The sequence below is a fragment of the Pseudorca crassidens genome, chromosome 13, assembly GCF_039906515.1.
Source record: "Pseudorca crassidens isolate mPseCra1 chromosome 13, mPseCra1.hap1, whole genome shotgun sequence".
NCBI lineage: Eukaryota > Metazoa > Chordata > Mammalia > Artiodactyla > Delphinidae > Pseudorca > Pseudorca crassidens.
The window spans coordinates 66,621,983-66,627,982 of NC_090308.1; positions in this window are offsets into that span (position 1 = coordinate 66,621,983).

Consider the following 6,000-nt stretch of genomic DNA (forward strand, 5'->3'; position numbering starts at 1 on the left):
TACCTGTTTCTCATGACTACCACTGTCCCCCTCTCCCATCACACTGATATATTGTTCCTCCAACACCAAGTCCTTTCACTTCTCCTTGATTTTTCTAACTGTGGAGATACCTTCCAGGGGAACACGCTCCACCCTGACTCACTTTGCTGTCTGTCTCTGTCTCACGGTCAACTCAAATGTCACCTTCTTTGAAAGGTCTTCTCTGGCGACCCCATCTAAATCAGGCTCCTTCTCTCATCCCCGGTTTCTCTGTCATCTCTCTCTATAATTTCCTTCAAAGTACAGCCCTAAAAATCTAATTGTCTTCACGTTCATTAAAAAAAAAATTTGTAGACTATTAAAGAGATAAAGTTATCAAATATATCTATATATCTATAAAGGCTACATATATATATATATATATATATATATAAAGGCTACAAATATGTTTGCACATTTAAAGCAGAATATTTCCCTCTGTGGAGGGAAACCAGGAGACTGTAGGGCCGGTGAGGGGGGCAGGTTGGGGGAAGACACTAACATTTCACTGGATATTCTTTTATGCTGTTTGACTATTTACCACATGCATGTTCTTAAAATATCAAAACATTATTTTAATAAAATATATTTAATGATGGTTTGTCTCAGTGGAAATGATTTAATGATTTCATCAGGGCATCAACTGTCTTAGGAGAACCGGAGACTCTGAGCTGCCCTCTTGAAAAAGTTGGCTTTCCTGGATTAGCAGGAGTGCGGCAAGATTCTGTAGAAGGCTCTTTCTTTTGTTTGCTTCATCAAGAGAGAATTAATGGCTTTAAATACATATTTAAAAAGAAAGCCTTAAAGGCTTTCAACATGCGAATCCCAGGAACCAGGTGCAATGCCATCAGATGCCTCAAAATACCCCAAGATGCAGGGCTGCAGTCTGTATTTAATTGCCTGCCCTATTCAGGACTGCAATTATTCTGCCGGTACAGGTCTCTCTCTCTTTTTTTTTTTTTTTTTTGCGGTACACGGGCCTCTCACCGTTGTGGCCTCTCCTGTTGCGGAGCACAGGCTCCGGACGCGCAGGCTCAGTGGCCATGGCTCACGGGCCCAGCTGCTCCACAGCATGTGGGATCTTCCCGGACCAGGGCACGAACCTGTGTCCCCTGCACTGGCAGGCAGACTGTCAACCACTGCACCACCAGGGAAGCCCTACAGGTCTCTTTTAAACAGCTCTCATGTTCCTTGTCACAAAGCATCTAATTGGTAACAGCAAAATAATTCACTAAAATAAGGGCACAAACTTTTGGCCTTTAAAATTCAAATTTTAAACAAAAATACACTTAGATGTTATAGTTTAGCTAAGCATGTAGTACAATAGAGCCATATTAGTCAGAAAGGGAACTAAATCACATGGTTTTTTTAATGATCAGGTTTACTTTTTAAAAAATTTTTTTGGCTGCGTTGGGTCTTTGTTGCTGCGCAGGCTTTCTCTAGTTGTGGCGAGCGGGGGCTACTCTCCGTTGTGGAGTGCGGGCTTCTCATTGCGGAGGCTTCTCTTGTTGCAGAGCACGGTCTCTAGGCACGCTGGCTTCAGTAGTTACAGCATGTGGGCTCAGTAGTTGCGGTGTGTGGGCTCAGTAGCTGTGGTGCATGGGCTTAGTTGCTCTGTGCCATGTGGGATCTTCCTGGACCAGGGCTCGAACCCGTGTCCCCTGCATTGGCAGGTGAATTCTTAACCACTGTGCCATCAGGGAAGTCCCTCACTTGCTATTTGTGTTCCTAATAAAAGGAGTGGTGGTGATCAACAATTTTATTATGACAAGTAGTTTTCTAACTTCTGTTCATTAGGAAGCTTTTCAATTTTCCTTCTTTTCCCTCCTTTCAGTGAATCCTGTAAATTAGTGGCCTGAGACAACAGACCCATTTTTTAGCGTCTGTGTATGTTTTGGTTCTTTACCTAGGAGATTGGGAACCAGCTTTTCCCTTCCCCTTCTCCCTTTTCAGTTTCAGGCCATAATGTAATTGACTTTAGCTTTAATGCCATTAAATAGGAATAGGTCTAGTGTCCAGCTGAGTTCCAAAGTAGTTTCACCATCTGGTACCTTCCATGTGGTACCTTGGGTGAATATTTCTTATCTGTAAATTAAGGACAATAATATTACTTAATGGGAATATTTTGAAGGTCATATTATTTGGGAAGAGCTCCTTCCTTATTCATGTCTTTTTTCCCAATATTAGTTGGAAAATTTTGGCAAAAGACAAATCTCGTATTTCATGATGCTACAAAATATCTCCGAACGTTGAGTCTTTTAGAAAGGAAGGGCTAGCAAAAATAGAACAAGCATTCCATAGTCATTATGCTGTAACTCCTTCCAGTCTTCATGCAGTCCTGAAGGGAGGAAGGCCTGAGAGTCATCATCTCTTGCACGTCAACTCATTCTGGCTGCACTCGTGTACAGCATAGTTCATATTTACGTCACTGTGGCATTTCCCAGGGTTTAGAGTAAGTAGAAAATTTGGCTTCCGTTTTTTTTTTTTTTTTTTTTTTTTTTTGCGGTACGCGGGCCTCGCACTGTTGTGGCCTCTCCCGTTGCGGAGCACAGGCTCCGGACGCGCAGGCTCAGCGGCCATGGCTCACGGGCCCAGCCGCTCCGCGGCACGCGGAATTCTCCCAGACCGGGGCACGAACCCGCGTCCCTGGATCGGCAGGCGGACTCTCAACCACTGCGCCACCAGGGAAGCCCCTGGCTTCTGTTTTTTCCTGAAGTTTCTCTCAAAAATATGTCTGGCCATGTACTGTATAACTTCCTCCCTTCTTTTCTTTCATTCATTTCATAAACTTCAGCACCTATCATGTATGTGGCAACCTGCCATGGTTACATACAACAGCAAAAACCAAGAGTAGCCCAGAGACAAATCCTCACATTCTTGAGAATGCCCTCCTGGGGAGAAGTCACAGAGCCTGAGTTCCAGGCCAGAGTGATCAAGGCGGTAGCTAATTCACTGAGTAGATCCTATACCGAGTGTCTCAAAGGCTTTCAGTGTTTAGTGTCTTTCTATTTTTATTTAATTTCTGAAAGGATCCACACACATGACTTTCAATTTTTTTTTTTTTTTTTTTTTTTTGCGGTACACAGGCCTCTCACTGTTGTGGTCCCTCCCGTTGTGGAGCACAGGCTCTGGATGTGCAGGCTCAGCGGCCATGGCTCACGGGCCCAGCCGCTTCGTGGCATGTGGGATCCTCCCGGACCGGGGCACGAACCCGTGTCCCCTGCATCGGCAGGTGGAATCTCAACCACTGCGCCACCAGGGAAGCCCACGACTTTTAAAATTTAAAAATTTCTAAGATATTTTTCAACATATTCTTTATTTGAAAGCTGACAGTATTGAAATGATAACAGAAAAAAAGAGAAGCAATAAAGATTTTTCCTGTTCTGTTCAATCAAACTTTATCAATACTGTACATTTCTGAAATGACAGTGAATTTGAATCTCTTAAACCTGTACATGACTCTTATCTACCTTCGGGTGGAGCATAATTGAGGATTTGGGTTTTATTGATTTTGTGTGTGTGTGGATTTGTTCTTTTTTTTCTCAAGAATGGTCAAATTCTCAAATATCCTAGGGTATGCTCCAATCTCCTGCTGGTGTTCCCCGCCTCAGGATCTCTCTTTTGCGGGGGGAAGGCAGAGAACCATTAGGTATCTCCGTTTTTTCTTGATCTCAGGCACAGAGGGGCCTTTGGCTTAGCGACTGTACTGCCTGAACCCCTGGATCCCCAAGGCATACACAGTCAGCAGACAGCCCAAAGGATGTCCTGATGGTCTGGGCTGACCTTGGGACTGGCTTCTAGGGCCCTCTGCACTTTGAATCAGGCCAGCTCAACACTTCCCCAGGCTGGTGGTTTGTTCTGGGATAACTGAAAGTCTGAAAACCACTCTAAAAGAGCCTACCTCCCAGGTACTTCTTTCCTTAAACAGAATGGATGAAGATGGACTAGGAAAATTACTCCTCGAATAATTTCCTCTGATAAGAGCGAGTAGAGCTTGCTTGTGCTGGATATACTATTTGCCCCTACCCCTGCCCCTGGAACCCACTGCCCTCCCTACCCAATATCTGAGTCCTGGACTAGGTTGCAGTCTCTCTAGCCCTTTGGCGTCCAGTTGGATTTGGTCAATGGGAACCTCTTTCAGGAGAATGAAGGGACTACCCTGGTGGTCTAGTGGTTAGGACTCTGTGCTTCCACTGCAGGGGGCCTGGGTTCAATCCCTGGTGGGGGAACTAAGATCCTGGAAGCCAGGAAGCACGGCCAAAAAGAGAAGAATGGAGGGTGGGAGGCAAGAGAGGTCAGTGTGTTCCTTCCCACTGCTGTCTCCTGGACAGGAGGTGGCCCTGGCAGTGGCTGTCACCAGCTATAGCTCCTGTTTTGAGTCCCCTGTCCAGGACTCTATTTCCCTTCCTTTACACCAACTAGTTTAGGGGAGATAACCTCTTCCCACTGTTGTTAATCCCTGTGTCGATCCCTAAACTCTGCCCACATCCTAGTAAATTGTCCCTTTTACTTTATAAAGCCTTTTGAATTAAAATCTTTGCATGTGCCATCTATTTTTCTCCTGGGAAGGACCTTGACTGATACAGCCTTACATGTTGTACTGCCTCCACCTGGAAAATCCCAAAACCTCCTAGGAGGTGTCCGCATCCACCTTCAACACCTACAGCTACTACAAAATCCAGGACCGGAGTCATGATTTGCTAGACTGGGATTTCTTCCAGGGCATGAACACTGTTCTGAGCCTATGTGGAGGCCCGCACCCTCACCCCGTAGCCCAGCCCCCTGGCATAGGGTAGGTTCTCCATCCAAATTCCCTACCTAGGCAGCACCCTGGGGCCCCAAGAGCCTCCAGCCTGAGCTGCTTTCCTCCCCTTCTCCTCCCGCATACCACCTGCGGAGCTGCTGGCACCTGTAGAATCTGGATTATCCTGCTGGCCAGCTGGTTTATTTCTCATTGTGCTTGACAGAAGGAAGTTCATCCACGTGATTTTTTGCAGTATCCAGAAAGGGCGGGTACGGTATGTCCTGTGGTGAAAAGCTTGTGGAGGAATGCCGGTTTTAATCTCACCCTCACCCTGCCGCTAGTCCTGTCTCCCCGTCCACCGCCCCTCTCTCCCCCCCAAGAGCCTTGAAACGTTTTATTTTGAGATGTGGGATTTGGGATTACAGTCTGTTCAACAGTGAGACAGGCGGAGGTGGCTATGAATAGCCCCTTGGTGTGTTACACACCTGAGACCTTTGCCCAAACGCCGCAGAGGAATTATTATTCAGGCTAGGCAGCCACGAGGCATGTTATTTTTTCAGGAACATTTACAGCTGGGTAGGCCTGATTAGCGAATGCGTCTGTTTTCTTGGTGGGAAGCACTTTGAACCGCAGACGCACACTAAAAGGCAATTGCTATGGAGACTGCGCCGCCTGTGCGGCGCATATCTCTAGAGTTTTCTTCTCGGGGCGCTTCAGCAGCCACGGGGTGTTCTAGGCACGCCGCTCGGAGAGGGGGCCTGGGCGCAGCAGTGTCCGGGGCGGGGGCAGCCCACTTGGGACTGGAACCCTCGGCCGGGACCGAAAGCTGGAGAAGGCCGCCCTAGGTAGTGTGTGTGTGTCGTGGGAGGGCGGGGAGAGGTTCTCCGGGTGCGCGGTACCCCAGCTCGCCCGCCTGTGCGGGGACCACGTGCAGGAGAGGTGCTTGGGGGCCCAGGGCGAGCAGCCGCGGTGGGTGACTGCGCCGCGTCCCGGGTCCCCGGGTACCGGGCGAGTGTCTGTGTGCGCTTCTGGGTGGGTGGAGGGGCCCGCGCCGGCCTGCTCCCGGTTGAGTGTGTGTGCGCGGCCACGGCCCAGCGCCCCAGCGCCCCAGCGAGCGGTGCTCCCGGGAAAGCGCGCGCGCGCCCGTGCGGTGTGTGTATGTGTGTGTGTGTGTGTGAGAGAGAGAGAGTGTATGACAGTGTGTGTCAGGTGACTTGGGTCACGCAGTCTCTCTCTCC